The 22,374-nt window shown below is 37.6% G+C and overlaps 1 non-coding gene across 1 annotated transcript; it reads left to right on the forward strand.

Moving 5' to 3' along the window:
- Positions 1–20,640: 20,640 nt before the first annotated feature.
- Positions 20,641–20,747, forward strand: LOC120267055. The gene has a single exon (XR_005538385.1). It is a non-coding gene; the product is annotated as a small nucleolar RNA R71 (small nucleolar RNA).
- The last annotated feature ends 1,627 nt before the right edge of the window (positions 20,748–22,374 follow it).

A 22,374-nucleotide genomic window follows, 5' to 3' on the forward strand; every position in this document is an offset into this window, starting at 1 on the left:
TTTTATGTATTGCTCTAGAGGAAGTCTCCAGCTTAAGGAAAAAATATATAGGGAGGCTAGGGTAGAAGAGATTCTGTTCCAGGGTTCCTAAATATTAGACCTAATTGCAAGAGATCGGGACTAGTAAGGCTTCGAATTCCCTAGTCCAATTTTTTAAAATACTACTATCGACTCAACGGCTATCATAAATATCAATCAAGATAACTATCATACAACCACCCAAGCTACTTCAATTGTGTTTAACAATTATCTAATTGTGGCCAGTAATAAATTGTAAAGGGAACCAAAAGAAAGAACGTAAACATTTAGCTATTGATTAAGTGGAAAAGGAAGCAATGCTAGCCTCTCTGCACCATTCCAATAAGAACACACCCCGGCTCACCCATGAGGTGTTACTTTACGGCCCGTATAATTCGCATTCATGCTGTGTACTTATTTTGATATTATTTGCCCAACTCACACACATCATACGCCCATAAGCATTCCATATTTCATGGCACAAACCTAGTCAATACCTTGAAAAACAAGGAAACACATGCCCTAGTAGAACACTTGACAAGAAGTGATAAGGCAAACCAAACTAGTAAAAACCTCAAGAAAACTAGTCTAGATGATGTATAAGGCTGAGAATATAAGAGAGTATGCCATTGATATGTTTATCTGGCCGGGAATTAAAAGCTCTTCTATAAAGAAAAATACTTATGTGGAGAAAGGATACATTAGCATGGCGTGTGATGCATAGCAAGAAAGTTAATATTTTACTACTACTATTTGCATAGAAGCGAAATCTAGTTTTTAGCCCTCTTATAAACACTTAGTGGGTTTGGATTTTGTTGTCATCACTTGCATAGCGAATTAATGAAGAGTTAGTTACCTCGCTATCCAAACATCAGTCTTTGGTAAAAGATACTGCCTATATATGTTTTGAAAGATGGAAATCATCTGCATAAGGACTTTAATTTATGGATTGCTACTTTAGAGTAGCTTTTATTCGGAGTTATATAATACATCCCTTATGTCATTTCTTAACAAAATTTTGTTTCTATTTTAATATTGCACAAACAAGATTGTTTTTGTGCATTTAGAAATAAAAGATGTGTTCTTTATTATAATTTGATGCTTGTTAGATCTAGTATATTAAGTGAAAGTAATAATCCATACTTTCTAGGTATGTAAACACAAGGAATGGATACCATAATATTGAAACTAGAGAAACAAAATGAGAATTTGTATTCATTATACTACAAACATTTGAGTTATATCTCTCAAAAGAAAATTTGTTGGCTTGTTAAAGATAAAATTCTTAATGCATTTGGCAAGACCAATAACACCGAGCCTCAAATACATCAAAGGACAAACAACAAAAATAATAGAAAAACAAAAAGTCTGAGATAAACTAAAGAAATTGACAACGCCTCTTTTTACGTGTTAACGTAAAGTGCGGGTTTGTCGATAATAATATCCTGGTGAGTGATTAGGAAACACCAAAGATTTCTTTAACTAGAATGAAGATGAATCGATAGTAGTATGAACAAAAATCCAATGAACATAGAAATAAGGGAAAGACAGAGGCGTAAATAAAAAGGATAAGAGAGACAATCGAGCGAAATTGGGACAACTCGGATGTTGTTCACCATAAGACTATTGTTTTCAAAGTGCAAGACCAACAATTATGTTCCTTAGCGATGCTTGATGAGTCGTGGAAACTCTAGAAAATGAGGTCCCAAACCTACAAGTCAGACCGTGACTAACCCCACATTATGCGAGGAGAAATTGCTAGGGTCTCGGCGCCTCACACGTGTAAAGGTTTCTTAGTCTCTAGGGACTCCAAAGTAATAAACCTTATTCTAATATAGATCTAACCCTTTGGTCAGGGCAAGACCCTAGTCACAATTAAGCGACATCTAAGGATTATTTTCAACACTTCACTGCTGCTTCTTCCCAATCTAAAGCCCCAACGGAGTTTGTCTCTTAGCACTTCACTCTATTGTGACTGCATTCTTGAACCGTGGAGATAGGAGTAAATCTGCACTAAGAGGAAAAGGGGCATTCCGCTACCTCTTGACTCCCTCTCTCAACCCTCTCCAATCTGGCGTTGTCTAACCCTCATGTTGTGTCACTCATCACAAAAAGTTCTCAAGATGGATTCTCAACCCTAGTGTGTCATTCTAAGGAAAAATCACTCAACAAGCATTCAATATTGGAACTTAATTAAAACATCAATTAAAGAAAAAGATAATAAAGGTCAGAAACAATATCATCCTAGGGTTTACAAGTCCAAGCCCACTAAGGGTTTAGCTCTCATGAGAATAACACAATCAATAATGGAATCGAGTAAAGATATAATCTCATGAACAATCCCTTTTGGTGAATCGTGTCGATGGTCTTGTGGAGTAGGGCACGTGTCTTCTCCATAATTTTCCTCGTCAAGCATAGGCTACACACCATGACAATTGATACGTTTGTGCCTCACAATAACTATCTCCTGAAGGAACGTACTGATGTTGAAGGCCATTGAACCGGTCCAAAACCTAGCCAGCCTGCAAACCTGGCATAGAGTGCCTCAACGATGGAGAAAAAGATGAGAAAAAGATGGGAAAAACATAGGAAAGGATTCCCAAAATGGGTTGAAGTCGCGACTTAAATAGGTTGGAATCGAGGGCATCCCACATGAGCGTGTGGAATTTTCTGCCAGCTGGTGTGAATCTCGCGGGAATCTATTTTTCAGAGGGCAGAAGTGGCTGCTAGCGCTATGTAGCTCACTATGAGTGATTTGCTACATTAACCTACTAAAGTCAATGCCAAAATACTCCAAAATCCACACTTTCATCGAGGCCACATGAGCGGAACACATCCATGCATGTTCACTCGAGCACAGCGTAAGGTTGGCACACACACTCATATCCTTGAGTACAACTTGTGTCTTCACGCTTTTGTTCACTTCAAGATTTCCATCAACAAAAGTGCATTCACAATCTACTTTGGCTTCTTTCTTCCATACTTGTCTCCACAACCCTACATTCACAAAACAACATGAATACACATGTATAAGCGATAAAATTTGGGAAAAGTAATGCTCATTGTAAGAAAAGAATATTTCGTATTACTAATACACAAGCACTTATTAGAAATCTTAGAACTTGTGCATATCGATATATGTGGGTCATTCTTTATGGTGCATTGGAATGGTTTGTTAGGAGTATTCTCTCAAACGCAAATAAGGATATTTGTATTATTCCATTTCATTTATAGTTTACATTTTAATTATTCATAATAGGCATTTACTTTAATGTTCATATAAATCTTGTATTAATATTTTAATAAGTTTTGAACATTATAGTTCACTTGTACTAAGTTCAACCTTCTAATCCTTATGGGGTAAGGAGAAGGGCACTACAAAGATTTAATACTTATGCAGTTAAATAGTTTACAAATTAGATAGTTTTTAATTAGGTGTTAAAGATTCATTAGGATTTGTATGGTATATGCTTTGATAAAAAGTGTCAATTGAACATATGGGATAGTAGGTGCATATATCATAGACATATTAATAGGATTGTTGTATTCGAACATAAATAAAAATTATCCAATCACATGGGTTTTTACTCTTTCACTGTCAATGATTGGGATTGTTAATTATGATCATATTGGTGAATCTTAGATGTAAGGTATTATAATCGTGATGTGCTTGTGACGTCGAGTGTGTTAATAGAGTAGCTTGGATCTATTTACTCTTTGGTAAGGCCAATCTCAAAGTGCAGCTAGGTTAACAATTGTGAGTGATCACCAAGAAGAATTTTCTCTCACAAAAGTAAACGAGTTAGTATCCTACACAATCGTGTGTGTGGATGAGATTAGAAGACCTTGGCCAAGGTAGTTGAACTAATTGTGTCAGACATGAAGGGTTGTTTCATAATCCCACTCTACTATGGTTATTAGCATAAAATAAACTTTATTAATTTTGATGTTTTTCATGATTCTCACTTAATTTGGATGTAGAACGAATAATTTTTACACATATGATAATTAGAATCGGAAAGGTTCCTAATAATCTATTCATTCTTGTTTGATAGGGTTATGATGTGGGGCCACAAGGTTTGGTTAGGTGTTAGCTACAACCTTTGGTATCCTTCTATTGCCAATAAGAACAAACTTGGGGAGTCACGCTTGAAGGAATTCAAAATCAGTCTTATTTTGAGTGTAGGGTTAAAACTATCAATTATAATTTACTTAATGTAATGAAGTGCAATTATAAATCAGGCTAGGGAGTTGTGTTAAATTTTAATTTTAATTTAAGTTTAATGGGGGTCAAATAATTGATCAAAATTCTTTTATCTTGTGAGATTAGTTACCTAATCTCATTCCCTTATTTTCTAACCTAACATCTATTTTGGAAAGTAGTAAAGGTTCTTTTTCGATTCCGGGGTGTGATCTAGATGCGTGGAACTTTTGTTCCATCCTAGAAGATGTAGGACAATTCGAGGAGCAAATTTGGCAAATCCAAAGGAAATTATTTCAAGACCTATATTTAATTATAATTAATTAAATTAAGTGTTCATCAAATTATCTTATTGATGTCACGAAATTTTATTTTGCTTATGCATGATGGATCCAGTGAATAATATCCATGCTCTTTTGGTTAATATCTAAAGGAGTTTGGAATATTTCCTTAGTGCACCATGCCAGGCTGTCCAAGCATGAATGTTGTTTCTAAGAGGGAAAACAAAATTTTTAAAAATATGGTGAGGAGTATCATTACTCATACAACATTGCCTAACTCTCTTGAGGATGAAGCATCAAAGATCATAGTCTATCTCTTGAATATAGTTCCCACTAAAGTTAGTAAAAAGACCTATTATGAGTTATCGACTAGCAACAAGCCTATATTAAAGCATTTACATGTTTGTAGTGGTCAAGCTGAGTAAAGCCATATCAGGCTAATGAGATAAACTCAATGACATTAAGTAGCTATTTTTTGGTGTATTTCAGAGATCATGAGACTTTATGTTTTGTGATCCATCATCAAGAACCTTCGAAATGATTACTTTTCTTTGAGGAGAGCTAGGCTACATCTTCTCACACAATTGTTAATTGATCACAATATGTTTTTTTCTTTTTCTTTTGATGTTTTTTTTTGTGATTCAAATGAAATATTCAATATATGATGGAGACGATGACACTTTTCTTACCTATCAAGATTAAGGTTCTCAACCAGTTATTCATGATGAATATGACATTCGACCACAATTTCAACCTCAAATTCAACTAGAACTAGTGCTTGTAGGAGGTCCACGAGATGAAGGGAAGCACAATTTCAAATGACTATATTTTATTTCTCAATAAGCATAAACAATGTTTTAACTTAGTGGGCATTGTCCCAATCACTTTCACTAAGGCAATTATTGACTCAAGCTCTTGTAAATGAATCAAAGCCATTGGTGAGGAAATCTAGCCCATGAAGGGCAATGATGCTTGGAACCTTATTCCATTCCTTAAAGGTGAGAAACCCAGTAGATGCAAATGGATCTTTAAGACTAAAAGGTATTCACAGGGCAATGTTGAAAGGTGTAAAGCACATCTAGCTGCGAAGGCATTTACTTTGAGAGAGGGCATTGATTGTAAAGTCTTTCTTTCTAGTTTCTTCAGAATACTCTTTTACAACAATTATGGTAATAGTGACATAATTTGATCTTGAGATATAACAAATGCATATAAAGATAACCTTTCTTAATGGAGACAATAAGGAGACCTTTTATATGGTGTCGGTTAGTTACTGATGATACTAACAAAATTGTTTGCAAACTTAATAAATACATATTCAGGATTAATAAGGCTTCCAATCAATACTACTAAAAGTTTCAGCAGGTTATCTCATGAGGTTTTATGATGAACTTGTTAAAGATTGTGTATATCACAAGTTTAGTGGAGGTAGGTAGATATGTTTTATTTTTTATATAGATGAAATTCTGCTAGTAATCAGTGATGTAGAGCTTCTTCAAGAAGCTATGAACTTTATCTCTAAGATTTTTCAGATGAAAATTCTTATTGAACTATCTTTTGTGTTAATGATCCTGATTCATCGTAATTGTTGGTGAGGTTTACTGGACTTATCACAGACACTACCAAATAACAACACTTATGCAGTGGTTACCTTGCAGCGGTTATAAAACTGTTACAATAGGCTATCTATTGTAGCGGTTTCGTTGCAAGCAATTTCCCAAATAAGTATTATATTTGACTCAATTTGTTGCAAAAACCACTACATATTAAGATAGATATGAAGCGGTTATACAACTGCTGCAAATGTTTTAAAAAGCAGCAGTTTATAACTACTACATATGCATTGTGTTGCAATAGTTCTAAATAACCGCTGCATATGGGTTATGATATGCAGCGGTTTTTTAAAACCGCGATGTATGTGTTATGATATGCAGCGGTTTTTTTAAAATCACTGCATATGTAACAAGAATGCATAAGTTTCATATTGTATATATATATATATCTAAAAAAATATATATTTCTAGAAATAAAGTTGTATTTTTTTTTGTCGCACTATATAACTAAAATTCTTAAAAGGTTTTTTTGTTAACCAAGAAAATTAACAATCAAACATAACGGAGTACACATATGTATTCATAAAGAAAAATATTATATATATATTCAATAAATTTTTCCAAAACAAAGTTTAGTCATACAATTATTAATATTTTTTATAAATATTATTTATATCTATTTTTCTCTTGTAGGACTCCATTCAAAATCAATATTTTTTTCATACCTCTTAATATTTATTCCATCGTTATCATCTCTTATCACTTAATTATGTTATTTTTGTAATTGCCCAAGCACCATGTTATATAAAACTTATAATAATAATAATAATAATAATAATAATAATAATAATAATAATAATAATAATAATAATAATAATAATCTATGTGATTAACGTAGATTCATAAGATAAATGAAAGTTAACCATAAAATAAAAGAAAATAAAATAAAACAAAATAAAAAAACTTGAATGAGGGGGATTGGGTTACTTGTATAAAATTATATAATGATCAGAACAATACCTCAAAGGTTAACTGGTAAAATAAAATATGTAGTGATATACAAGGAAAGAAGATCTGAGATCTATGGGCATATATGTAATTCCGATGCTTTACATGGGTTTTTTTGCAAATAAAAAGATGAAAATCATTGATGAAATAACCAAATAATCCTTGCAACAATAAATTGGATTAAACTAAATCACTTTCAAATTTAGTGATGTAACTAAATGAAATCTATATATTTGATGAAGGTTCTTTTTAAGTTTTCTAATAAATGAAATATAATGCAATTAAAATTATTTATTTTGTGTTCTCTTCCTGATCAGCCTCTTCGACCATCCACACATTTCCTCCTCTGCAATCTTGCCTCCGTCGTCTCCATCCTTTATATCGCCTTGTCATCTTCGATGAGGGCGTTCTCGGTCCTTTTCTTAGCATCCTCAAATCCGGATTACTTCCCTTAAGTAGCGCACTGCCGCCACGATCGAAGCCATCACCTCAAATCCATCCAATGCCTGGGTCATCCTCACTTACAATGGCATTCCTATCTTAATCAACGATTGCTACTCTGTCTCCAGCTCTTCTCCCTTCCAAGCCATGGCCACCAGCTCTTTGAGTAACATCTCCGCCTTTCACCCATTGATTCATTCATCCCACTCCATGGCGTTGGCTTAATGCAGAACCCTAGCTAAACTTGCCGTATGGTGATCCCATCTTTCCCTCTTTCTCTTTCTTGGTATCATTTGTCATTTTGAACTTTGTGATGTGGATTATAGTTTTGGAATTTCAGAGTTGTGTTTCAATGATTTTGATTTGAATATTTGTAATTCAAACGAAGGAGATATCTGCTAAATTCCTACAAGTACAATTACTCATTCATTCTTTTCAAACCCTAATCTCGCTCTCTCTCTCTCTCCATATCTTTCTCTTTCGTTGCTTAAATCATCAACTTCTTCTCAGATCTAAGGCCATCGCATTTATCCGCTTGACTCGTGTTGTGAAATTTGATCCCTTGTTTTAGTTCTAGGGTTCTTATTGTTGATCGTGCTCTCTATCTTTTTAGTATAGCATCTATTTGGTGTGGGTCTTGTTTTTCTCTTCTTTTCTGGGATTTTTCTTTTCAGGATTTATAGTTAGATTGGTTTTCCTGAAATTAAGATTGTTTGGTTGTTTTATTTGAGATGTTTAGTTTTCTTGTGCATTAAAATTTTACTTTTGTTAATGTTTTGATTGCTGAATAGTTGTGAGATGTGTTGAATTTAATGATCATTGTATAGAATTGGAGGTAAATTATAGTTTTTTAATTGCATCATTTGTTCCTTTGTAACTACTTGCATCATTTGGAGCTGATGAGGTATATGTGTGTTTTTTATATTCAATCTGATGTACATGACTGTTAATCATTTTATTTCCCGTGTCATGGAGAAGCCTTGTGTCTATCCTGGTGAAAAACAAGTGGAGAATGACATAGTTCTCGGATTAGTCCATGACAGTAAAAATGCTGGAGAGGATGAATGCATTCCTGTTACCACACTAGTCAATAAACATGAAGAACATGCTCTGTCATTATATGTGTTTTGTTTTTAAGAACATGGAATATATACATATATATTTTCTTTTTTCTTTCTTTTTTTTTTACTCTCTTGGTTTAATCTTTCCCAGCTCTAGAGAAGAGGCAGAGAGCTCCACTTATTTGCAATCACTTCATCAAGTAATTATATGTTTTTTGCATAGAATTATATATGATTATGAATGCTCTTATATTAAGGCATATATCTATGACCAATATATTTATCTTTGTTCATGCAATGTAGAGAGGAAATAAAGCAGATAAAATCCACGGAACCAAACATTACTCATAAAGAAGCATTCAGCATGGCTGCTAAAAATGTCAGTAGCACTTATATATAAATACATTGTCTTCCCTTTTTTTTTCTTTTTCAAACTATTATTATTAGTTCATATATATTATGAATTAAAACATCTAATATGCCAAATTGCAGCGGGCTCCATTTCCTCGATTTCATATGATTCAAATGCATGTGCTCAATTTCCTCAATTTCCTCAGTTTCATATGATTCAAATGCATATTAATTCAAATTCAAATGCATACGTTTAGACTTTGGAATGGCTTGCAGAGTACCCATCATCTCTTAAAATCTTTATTGACAATTTTGTATGCTGGGAATAAATTATATTATTTTTAATATAATAATATATTAAAAATAATATATTACTACCAGTAGGAAAGTATGATCCAAAATTGGGATCATTAGGGTGCAAAGACTTTGTCATTAATATTACTACCATTTATAGCTACTGGGACAGAAATGAAGTTATATTTGCTCTATAGTTTGTCAGGTTTGTGCTAAGTAAAGAATCAGAACTAAGAAATTAATAAGATCATCTTGGTGTTAAATACATTTGTTTTCTTCATGGCTTTTAATGGTTCAATAATGTATCATTGCATTACAACATGATTAACTTTTTGATAAGCTAACTCTTATTATATGATTTTCATATTAGTTCATACTTTTGAATAATTTAATATGACTGTGACATTTTTATACTCTTAATTAGACATGTAAACCAAATTTTCACGTTGGGAGAAAAATACTTTGCACCTTAATTAGAGCTTCAACTTACTCGATTAGTTGGATGCAACAAGATTCAATATGCTGAAGCATGTTATTCTATGAGCCCACATGGGAAATCTCTTTTTTTGCAAAGTCTTCAAGCATGTAAAATTACCACAAGGGTTTTCATCAAATATTTCTTGATGTGTGCAATTAGATGATAAGAAGATTCTAGGCTACAAAAGCTATGATGCTCATGTTATGATCCAATATTTACTTAGTGTTGCCATGAGGAAGACATTGCCTAAAAATATTACCATTGTCTTAATCAAGTTGAGTGATTTTTTCAGGGGTATATGCAGTAAATTTGTGAAGATGCAGGATCTTGATCGGTTGCAGAAGGAAATAGTTGAAATTCTTTGTCGCCTAGAAATGATTTTCATCCGAAATTTTTTTTGATATAATGGTGCATTTGATTATTCATTTGGTAGATGAAATCAAATATTGTGGCCCGGTTCATTGTTGTTGGATGTTTCCAATTGAGCAAAACTTATGCAAGTTGAAGTCTTTTGTTCGTAATCAGAGCCATCTAGAGGGATCTATTGCGGAAGGATATCTAGCCGAGGAATGCTTGGTATTTTACTCAAGATATATGCATGATGGTGTGAAGCCAAGGTTTAGTAGATATGGGAGGAATTCTAATATAGTTACAATTGATGATGAAGCATCTTCTATTTTCCCTAAGCTTGGTTATCCAATTGTGGGGAAAAAGAGAAATATTGGCAAGACTTTCACTTTGGACCAAGAGTCCTTAGCACAAGCTCATCGTTATGCTTTGTTCAACTGTGGTGGCAAACAAGTGTACATCAAGTAAAAAGAAATCATGCCTCTTAAAAGATTTTGTGTGTTCTTTTTCTCTCTTGTTTTTTTAAGTATCATGAGTTGTAATTGTTTAAATATGTTTGTATTTGATGAATGCAAAGAACACGAAAACTTGATAAACTCAAGAAGTAAATCAAGTAGATCGCAAAGAGCACAAACTCACAGTCAAGATCTTATATTTTTGTTTGAAGAAAAAGTGAAGAATGAACATGTACCCGACTATATTATGTGGTTCTCTAAGGGCCCAAATCTAGTTGCTATCAAATATAAAGGGTATTATATCAATGGATTTCGTATTCATACTCGAAAACATGATGCAAGATGCAAAACACAAAATAGTGGAGTCACTTTGCAAGCTTTATCTCCAAGTTTTTCAAGTGCTAGGGATCAAAATCCAATTGTTGGATATGTTACTTACTATGGAGCAATAGATGAAATAATTGCCATTGACTATTGAGGCAAGTTAAATGTTGTGCTATTTAGGTGTGCTTGGTTTCAGGTTGTGAAAGATGATTATGGGCTCACTTACGTAGATTTTAACAAGTTATGCTACTTGGATGATCCTTTTGTCATTGCTTCACAAGTGCAACAAGTGTTCTATATTGAAGATCCTATTGAAGTCGGGCTATATTATGTTATGAAAAAAGTTCCTAGAGATTTATTTGGCCTTGTAACGGTAAATTGTCCAAATATTGAGCAAGTTTTTTTAAGTGAGATTGATGACTATTCACATGACCGCCATGGTCAATGATTTTTTTTTTTCTAAATGACCTTGTCATACTTTGAATTTTTTGATTTTTCTAATAAATTGAAGGGTATATGTGTAATTCTGTCAAATTTATATTTTTTTCCCCCTTTTCTACTACTTCCAAATAAAGGATGAATAATTATTTTTTTTTATCTTTCTATCAAATTATTTATTTGATAATTAATAATTCATGAATATTATTATTATATATCATTATATAATTAAAAATAATTTATAATTTTAAAAATAATATTTTAATATATTTCTATTAACCCAGCATTGACCCGAATGACCCGACAGTTGAACCAATTGACCCGAGGCCCAGATCCTCGACCGGGTCAATGACCTGGTTGGGTCTAATATTTATGAGTTGAAACTATGGATATACCTTCACATTTGTTACAATTCCAAGAAAATGAAGCTATAGAAGAAGATTTAGATATTGATGATATTGATTGGGATTGGATGAATATTAATGAGTAGAAAAGCTTTTTCATTTCTATCATATATCTAGTTTTTGTAAATGTGATGGTTGATATTAAATGATGTTGGGAATTTTTGGGTTTATTATCTTGCATGTCTCCATTTTTATTCTAATGCATATTTAGTTTATTGTGTTCATTTCAAACTAATAATATTTGTGATTTTTTTTCCAAAATAATTTCATGTCACTAGGGATGAGTTGATAATTTCACATATCTGAAAATATTTCTTTCTTTTATTGTAGAGATGAGTTTCACAAGCTCATATAAAGTTCCTTGAGACTAGCTATTTCAAGTGCTATTCATGATAATTCTATCAGGTATGATTTTGATCCCGAAAATAATGAATTTTAACTATTAATTGATTTTTATTTAAAATGATTTTGGTCACTAATTTTAATTGTGACAATTTTAAGAGTTAATGCCTTGCATGCAACCAACATTATATGTCATATATCTAGGTTTGATATGTTTAGAAGTGCAGAAAATTTTTTTAAGTACTCTTTGACACATTACTTGCTATAGGATATATTTTTTCATGATTGACTTGATTTTGGCATGTTTGGAAGTGTAGAAAACTCTCCTAAGCAAAAAAATTCTGAATATTGACAATGAAGAAGACAAAGAAGTTTGTGAAACCAAGGACTATTGCTTCGTATTTTAGGACACAACGTAAGCTCTATAAAAAGTGAAGACCATGTAAATGTAGTACACACACAATATCATACGTTAGAGGAAGCTACACAAACAAATTATTATCAAGAACTTTAAGTACAAATGGATCAAGAAATGAGGATTGGGCTTGAGCAACAACATCTAGATCATATAGATTCTGAAAATCAAGAAGAAATAAATCAAAATTCAACCATACAAATTGGGGTACCTTCACCAATAGTTGCAACAGTGGCAACTGAGGATGCAATTACAAGCTCAATAGGTTCAATTACTAAATTTAATATATAAACATGTTTATGTATATATAATGCAATTATAATGCTTTTACATATAATGCAGGTCCTTTTGCACTGAAAAAGAGAGGTCAAACAGCAATGAAAGCAGTTCATGCATGGTCTGAGGAAAGCCAAAAGCCAATATTTTAGAATGAATTAAATCAACCAATAGAGCCAGATGATAAGAGTTTGAGTGAGTTTAGCAGTTTCTTAGGAACATTGGCTCTAAATTCAACACTTGCATCCCTTACAGTCACTAATAGGCGCAAAATGCCTACAAAATAGTAATTATGGTAATATGTTCAGGTTTATAAGAATGTTACTTGTTTGTTATCTAATTATTTCTTTTCATATTAAACATTTGCCATGTTGTTTTATAATTTGATTAAATGTAATTGTTTGTGTGACAAGGTCCCCTTGCGTATATCCCGCAAGTGCACGGGTTTGTCGAAGTAATAATCCCGGGTGAGCTGGTATCGAATCCACAGGGAGTAGGGAATAAAAATACTTAATTCGATTCTTAGCTATGTAAAAGATCAATGATAATGAGTGTGACAATGATTCAATTCTCAACAGTAAAAGCAACAAGTAAGAGAGCAAAAGTAAAGAAGGGGGTAAGGCAATCGATAAAGATGGGGTAACCGGATAATGCTCCAACTAGGATAATTGTTTCAAGTGCAAGAACCCTCTATTATGCTTCCTAATTAATGCAATGGTGAGTCGTGGACATCCTTAATTACATAGTCCCAAATCTGAGGTCAACTATGCCTAACTCTATACATGTCCCGGAGGAGAAATCGAACAATCTCAACACCTCGCACTCGCATAGAGTTGGAATTTATCTCCAGGGATTCCAAGTGATAAATCTCTTCCTTAATATAGACCTAACCCTTTGGTTCAGGTGGAAGGTCCATAACCACAATTGAGCCCTAGATACTAAGATCACCTCAACGCTTCACTACGTTGCACGCACAACTAAGCCCCAGCGGAAGTTCATCCTTTAGACCATTCACTCTATTATAGCCGCAAAGAACTCGAGGAACGGAGGTAGAATCTATCACGCCGGAGGGGAAAGGGGACCCTCCTGTACATCTTGACTCACCCTCTCAACTCTCTCCAACCTAGCTTTGTCTAACGCTCGTGGTGTGTCACTCACTCACAAGGTTACCAACAAGAACTCTCAACCCTAGTGTCGCTCTATGGGAAATGTTCATACAATCAAGCATTCAAGGTTGGAACTCACAATAAACATGAATTTATTGAAAGCATAATAAAGAGGTTCAAAGAAACAAAAACATCCTAGGGTTCACAATACCCGAGTACCCACTAGGGGTTTAGCTCTCCATGGAGCTAACTACAATCAAAGAAATAGAATGTAAAAGCAATGAATCCATAAAGAAACCCCCTCGATAGTCGTGTCGATGGTCTTGTGGAAAGTCCTCTACTCATCGTCTAAGGATTTCCTAGTCCGGTATAGGATACGCCTCGATGGAAGCTCCCTTACCAACCTTCTTCCTAAGGAATGACGATGTCAGAGCCGTAGAACCTCTCCAAAACCTTGGCCAATACCCCTCGAAACCCTAGCCGAAGCCCTCTTTCTAGTTAGGGAAAAAGATGGAGAAAAGAATATTAAAATCGGGGCTGATTCGGCTTTTAAATAGGGTTGGAATTGGGCGACTACACGGGTGTGGATGCTTCACACGCCCGTGGGGAATTTCCACACGGCTGTGGATAATTTCCACACGCCCGTGTGGATCATCTGAACTCCAGTTTTCTCGGCCGACTTTGAACAGTGCTGCTACAGTACTTCCTCCCGTGCCTCTACAGTGCTCTTCTACAGTATCCAACTTGAATAACTTCCCGAATCCAAACTTTCATTGGAGTAACGTAAATGGGCACACATTTTCATCGTGGATCACTTGCATCTTCAATGATAGGCACGTTGGTGAAGCTCTTGTTCTAAGTGCATAAGTCGGACTGCCCGAGTGTGACTGCCTTTGTGCCCCTCCAAATGGATGTGCCAACTCGAATACGAGGAGGTTGGCACATACTCTAGCACCTCCCATCGACCTATGTCTTAGCGTTTGAACCTTAGCAAGATTTCTTCCAAAATCGGTGCATTGTAATACACATTGGCTTCTTTCCTTCATACTTGGCCTCACAACCCTACCTGCATGAAAGTAACATAAAAACACATATATTAGTGTAAAAACCTGAGAAAAGTAATGCTCAACATAAGGAATGAACGCTTCGCATCCATACCGCACAAGCACTTATCAAACTCCCCCACACTTAAGCTTTTGCTTGTCCTCAAGCAAAAATTAAAACGTTATGTGCATCAATGAAGAAAATATTGGAACTGCTTGGCCTTAGGTTCACCAAAGTATACAAAGAGAGCATTCAACAAGTGAGGGAAATTTCAACACTAAATGTGAAAAATCTAAACTCTAGATAAAAACTTGAATAAAGAAGGACAACATACCCGAAATCGTGAAAGTGTGTGGACTCACTCAAGTCAACCCAAGGTATACTCCTCAAAGCTCTAAGTATAAGATATTTATTTAACTACACAAGTGACAACAATTTCAAAGATGGTAGTAGCTTCACACATCCTCTAAGGTAGCCCTTTCCAAAGCGGCCGCTAAGGTGGCTTTCACACATTCGAGGTGGTAGCTCTTTCTACCGGAGTGGTAGCTTTCACTCATCCTATGAGATAGCTCTTTCTCTCATTAGGGCATAGCTAGTATCTGACTTATGAGAGTAGCTTCATACTTCATAGGTGGTAGCTCTTTCCACCCAACAAGCACAAATAAACAATAAAACTATTTTGTTCTTTCTTTTTCCATTTTTTTTTCAGAATTTAACACAAGAAACAACTATAACTAGTTCCTTTAACATCGAACTTGAGTTTCCAACAGAGTTTAAAAAGTGAGTAGTGCACTAAGTGTAAATCGGGCAAAAATTCCTAGAAATTCAAGCAAGAACTAGAGCATGAAAACATTCAATGTTAGAAATTCTCCTAAACTCAAGAATACAATCCTTGCAACTAAGGTGAACCGCCATTGGCTATGTGAGCATATAACAATCAAGAACAATAGAAAAGATGTGTGCACTATGAAACTCCCCCCCACACTTAAGTTGTAGATTGTCCTCAATGTACACATGCATGCTCACTAAAAATGTATATCATTCAAAAGCAAATGTGGGAGAAGCAATCAAAACAATACTCCCCTGACTCCTAGTGTTGCGTTTGATGAAGCTAATTGAATGGGAGTAGTGTTCCGACGGGTTGAGAGGCTCACACGGCCAAGTGCCTCAGCACCTTGGCTGTGCCCATGACTAAGTCCCAATTCCCAAGAAGACAAGACCATCTTCATGCATACATGAGGGGGTTCAGTGAAGCTCAACAAAAATAAAATAAATCGAGTGTATATGAGAGATAAAGCAATGAATACAACTCGATGATGCCAAATGAACATAAACTCAAAAGGAGAATCCTTTCTGAGTAAAGAAGTCTAAAATAAAATGCAAAGAAAGTAAAAGAAAGGAAGAGTCAAATGTCGGTGTCGCGCTCGGGCGCCGGTGCTGCTGCTACTGCTGGTGAAGCACATAGTCGGTCTACCGGTGCCGGGGTTGGGGATGAGGGTGCCGGAGGAACTGATGGGGCCTGAGGAGTCCTCGGCGGTAAGACAAATGATGAGATGACGTCGCGCTCTAAGATCTCCTGTAATATGTCGAAACGTGCCATAAACTCTGTGTACTGAGTGGCCTGCATATACCTAATCTCTGCAATCTCGGCTCGAGCCTCAGCTACCTCAGCCTGTATCACCCCCAAAGCGCTCTCGATCCTCTCAAAGCGATCATAAGCTCGAGATGGTGAAAATATACGCACGGGGGGTGGCTCCTCTGCTACTGGAGGTACCTCAGTCTCCATCGTGGCTGGCTGAGACTCAGGAGCAGGTTGAGATGCCCCGGCTTCATCACCCTCATCCTCAGCTATCTCTGGAGCTGGTCGCACTAACGCAAAAACCCCGATCCGAACCCTGCGGATCATGTCCATCAGCTTCATCGTCTCTAGACTCAGGGGTGTAGGCATACTCGTCTTCTCTGTCCTGCGAATCGAATCCAAGAGACCCATGCCCAACACTAATCTCGTAATGTAGGGGCCCGAGAAGATCGCTCCCAGTCTAGCATAATGCCCCTGATACCTGATATACTCTGCCATGATGTGCACTAAGTGAATCGGTACGCGCTGCATCATCGAGTATAAGTACATTTGCTCCTGACGGCTCAAAACACCAGTGTTGTCACCATGGCCATTCACCGACGTACTCATGATAGCATGTAAATATCTGTATGCAGGTCGGGAAAGACACGTTGCCTTGGACACCCCCGGCTCGTACTGACCCTGACCACATAACGCTCTGTAAGCTCTCTGCGGGGTCAAGGTTCCAGGATGATCAGTCGGTAACTGTGCATACTCCTCCGTATCTGTGAAAGCCTCCTTATACAAGCCAAGTAGTACTAAAAACTGAGTGATGCTCAAGGTATGGTGGTTTCCAAATACTTTGAACTGAATGGTATCCAAACTGTCGAAGCTCGCATATGATCTATCAAACTCGAATGATGATAGTACCTCCAATGCAAACTCTCGGATGACTGGCTCTCTGATCATTAATAATTGTCGCCAACCACCTACTGAAATGAGACCTTCTACCTCATTAGCGAGCTCATCTCCCTGCTGTAGATCTCGCAGTATAGTTGTGTTCCGAAATTGAGTCTGTCCGAATCGAAGTTTCGACAAGCGCTCATAGCTAACCTGATGCTTTGGAATTGCAAATCTCATACACTCAGGCTCAGTAGATGACTCACGTGGCCTCTTATCCACTTGCTTCTTTGATCGAGGTGCCATAATCTGCAAAATTTGAAACGAAATCGATCAAACAAGTTGAGAGACTATTACTGCAGAAATCCACACGGTCGTGTAGAATTTCCGCACGCCCGTGTGGAACCACGAGGCGTGAAAACCGCATGGCTACGCTACCAAAATGTAAAAAATACTACGTAAAAATGCTTCTAGCTTCGTTCTGAACATGAATCATCTCTCTAATTGAAGAAACGAAGCATTATTAACCAAATTAATCGATGAAAACCATGAATTGACAAAGAAAATGATAAATAGGGCTTACCGACGAGATGGGATAAGAAAATGGAGAATCGGCCGGGAAAAACTCGCAAAAAAATCCACCAAATTGGTGCTAGGAGGTAGGAGGATGATGGGAGAGTGTTTTCAACCGAATAAAGGTCGTGAAGGGAGTGAGAAATAATTCCTCTTTAGAAAGGATTCACGACCCTTGGCGTTCTGTGCATCCACACGGGCGTGTGGTAATTATCCACGCCCATGCGCTTCATTACAAAAGAGGCACAGGGGTGCATGCACGCCCCTGTGCGCTCTCGGGAGAACACTCGTTCGACTTTGATTGCTCTTGCACGGGGGTGTGGAAAATACCCACGCATATGCATCCGTCCCACAGGGGAAGATGCATGCCCCTCTAGCTTCTCTGGACATCCGAGAAAAATACCAAGTGTTATATACGCCCGTGCGGAAATTCCACACGGGCGTGGACATTCACATGCCCAAATCATAGGGGCAACAGCACGCCACTGTGTTTTCTCGGGATGGAGAGAACTCCTCTGCAGAGTTTCACACGGGCGTGTGGAAATTACCCACGCCCGTGCATGGTTCACAAGGTTGCCCACAGGGGCGAGTCCATGCCCCTGTGTGCTCTCGGGAAAATCTGCCCAACTCTGCAGGAATCCACACGCCCGTGCGGAAATTACCCACGGCCATGTGACAATCTCATGGTCGTTCACAGGGACAGCCGCACGCCCCTGTGCCTTCTCTGGATGAGCTCGTCGTGCAACTCCACGGGCGTGTGGAAATTCCACACGCCCATGTGTTTTCTCTGGAAGCCTTAGAAAATTCTGCAGACTCTGTAAAAATTTCTGAACATGTTTACACACTCAGAGCCTGCCCTATTATGCAAATTTTACCAGTGAAAAATATGAAATAGAGCTCAAGATTGGAAGCATGATGTGCAAAGTATCTTAAGGGTAGAATGTGTATTATCGGGCTTCGGACCACCTAGCAATGGCTCATGTACGTCTCCAACAGCCTTGGAGCGTTTCCGGTGGCGTCTTCTAGCCCTCTTCATTCTCCGTAGCACCTTCTTCAAGATCCCCGTGGTAGATGATACTTCATCCGTCGACCCAAGCATCATTACATCTTCATGTCCCTCCTCTTGGTCGAACAAATCGTCATACGGATCCGGATTGAACATTTCCTGCATGTATTCATCAACAAGCTCATCAGTAGTGTCTAGAAAGTATAAAGTGTCATCAAAATCAAGAGAATCCCGCATGGCTTCAGCAAGGCGGTATGTGAGCTTGTCATCTCCAACTCTCAGTGTGAGTTCTCCGCCGTCCATGTCAATCAATGCTTTGGAAGTCCGCAAAAACGGTCTCCCAAGTATCAAGGATACATCTGCATCCTCATCGACGTCTAGCACTACAAAGTCAACCGGAAAAATGTACTTATCCACCTTAACAAGCACGTCTTCGATGATGCCTCTCGGATGTCGCACCGTTCGGTCCGCTAACTATAAAGTCATCTGAGTAGGCCTAGGCTCTCCCAAGCCTAGCTTTTGGAAGAAGGTGTATGGCATGACGTTGATATTTGCCACTGAATCTGCCAATGCCATTTCCTCACCTAAGTTGCAAATGTTACACGAAATGATGAAGCTTCCCGGGTCTTTCTTCTTGTTCAGCATGTTCTTTTGCAACACTGCCGAGCATGAAGCATCTTAAACCACTGAAGCACTCTCCTCTAACTTCCTTTTGTTGGTCAACAAGTCTTTCAGGAACTTCGCATACTTAGGCATTTGAGCTAATGCCTCAACAAAAGGAATATTGATGTGGAGTTGCTTGAACAAACTCAGGAACTTCTTGTACTGTTCATCCCCTTGGTCATTTTTCAATCTAGATGGATAAGGGATTCTTTGCTTGAAAGGTGGGGGTGCCACCTCTTTCTCTTTGCTTATCCCCTCTTCAACCTCTATAACCTCGGGTGCATGTTCTTTTGGCTTCTCACTCGGAAGCCGACCTTCAACCTCACGACCACTTCTCAAAGTGATCGCCTTCACATGCTCTCTAGGGTTGGTTTCTGTGTTGCTTAGTAAACTTCTATGTGGCCTTTCGGAGAGAGACTTCGCAATTTGCCCAACTTGATTTTCAAGGTTATGCAAAGAGGTGGTGTGGTTGCGAAGTGTAGACTCAATTGATTCAAATCTTGTATTTGCAGATTGTATGAATCTAGTCAAGTGCTTCTCTAGGACTGTCATTCGGGTTTCCAAACCTGAGACTCTGTTTTCCACTTAGGGGGCTTGTTGTTGTTGGAAACCTGGTGGTCCCATGGCCATTTGTGGTGCTTGATTACTCCATGAAAAGTTGGGATGATTCTTCTAACCTGAATTGTGGGTATTGCTATATGGATTTCCTTGAGGTCTCATGCCATTACCTACAAAATCAACATTTTCCACTGAAGAAACATCTCCAATAGAGATCGGGCAATCAGAGGGAGCATGTCCTCCATCACAACCGGTGCAATTAGTCGTGGCTGCCACTCTATTTAAAGTTAAGTGATCTAACTTCTTACTCAAATTCTCTACTTGGGCCGCCAATGAAGTTACTGCATCAATTTCATGGAGACCGGCCACCTTTTTCTTCTCCCTAGCATTCCATTGGTAGCTATTTAACCCCATTTGTTCAATCAACTGTCGGGCCTCATTGGGGGTCTTGCTACCTAAGGTACCTCCTGCTGCCGTATCCAAGAGTTGCCTTGTACTCGGGTTCAAACCATTGTAAAAAGTTTGAACAATCATCCACTCCGGGAATCCGTGTTGCGGGCACTTTCTCAGGAGCTCCTTGAACCTTTCCCACATCTCGAATAGAGACTCTAATTCCAACTGAACAAAGGATGAGATCTCATTCCTAAGTTTTGCTAATTTTCCGGGAGGGAAGTAACGGACTAGAAAAGCTTCTACCATCTCCTCCCAAGTAGTAATCGATGCTCTAGGGAAAATGGGAAGGCTCTCAATTTGATGGCATCATCCGGAACCCCATTTATCTTCCATATGTCGCACACCTCGAGAAAGCTCTCTATATGACTATTTGGATCCTCATCGGCCAAACTGTTGAATTGTGCGGACTGCTGCAACATATGGATCAATGCCGGCTTCAGCTCAAAATTCTGAGCTCAAATCAGGGGATGTACAATACTCGACTCTGTCCCCAATATTGAAGGTCTAGCATAATCAGATAGTATTCGTTGTTGCTCATTCTATTCTGCCATGTTTTCAGATTTTTCTACTTCCAAGTCAGCTGAATTAGACTGTTCTTGTACAGGTTCTTTCCCTTTTCTTTTAAGTGTGCGTTCAAGCTCAGGATCTCCTTCAATCAATATTGAGGGATTCCCTCGGGTCATAACCTGGAGCTGCACTAAAAGAAAGAAAACAAAATCAGAACGATGATAGAATAAGAAGATATGAAAAAGAATGTATGGTGAAATAGCTAAGAAAACAAAGTGCAAAGTATCTCTAAACGCCTAGTTCCCCGGCAACGGCGCCAAAAACTTGACAAGGTCCCCTTGCGTATATCCCGCAAGTGCACGGGTTTATCGAAGTAATAATCCCGGGTGAGCGGGTATCGAATCCATAGGGAGTAGGGAATAAAAATACTTAATTCGATTCTTAGCTATGTAAAAGATCAATGATAATGAGTGTGACAATGATTCAATTCTCAACACTAAAAGCAACAAGTAAGAGAGCAAAAGTAAAGAAGGGGGTAAGGCAATCGATAAAGATGGTGTATCCGGATAATGCTCCACCTAGGATAATTGTTTCAAGTGCAAGAACCCTCTATTATGCTTCCTAATCAATGCAATGGTGAGTCGTGGACATCCTTAATTACATAGTCCCAAATCTAAGGTCAACTATGCCTAACTCTATACATGTCCCGGAGGAAAAATCGAACAATCTAAACATCTCGCACTCGCATAGAGTTGCAATGAGCTCCAGGGATTCCAAGTGATAAATCTCTTCCTTAATATAGACCTAACCCTTTGGTCTAGGTGGAAGGTCCCTAACCATTATTGAGCCCTAGATACTAAGATCACCTCAACGCTTCACTTCGTTGCACGCGTAACTAAGCCCCAGTCGAAGTTCATCCCTTAGCCCATTCACTCTATTATAGCCGCAAAGAACTCGAGGAATGGAGGTAGAATCTATCACGCCGGAGGGGAAAGGGGACGCTCCTGTACCTATCGACTCACCCTCTCAACCCTCTCCAACCTACCATTGTCTAACGCTCGTGGTGTGTCAATCACTCACAAGGTTACCAACAAGAACTCTCAACCCTAGTGTCACTCTAGGGGAAATGTTCATACAATCAAGCATTCAAGGTTGGAACTCACAATAAACATCAATTTATTGAAACCATAATAAAAAGTTTCAAAGAAACAAATACATCCTAGGGTTCACAATACCCGAGTCCCCAATAGGGGTTTAGCTCTCCATGGAGCTAAGTACAATCAAAGAAATAGAATGTAAAAGCAATGAATCCATAAAG

Source organism: Dioscorea cayenensis, chromosome 1, assembly GCF_009730915.1.
Source record: "Dioscorea cayenensis subsp. rotundata cultivar TDr96_F1 chromosome 1, TDr96_F1_v2_PseudoChromosome.rev07_lg8_w22 25.fasta, whole genome shotgun sequence".
Lineage (NCBI taxonomy): Eukaryota > Viridiplantae > Streptophyta > Magnoliopsida > Dioscoreales > Dioscoreaceae > Dioscorea > Dioscorea cayenensis.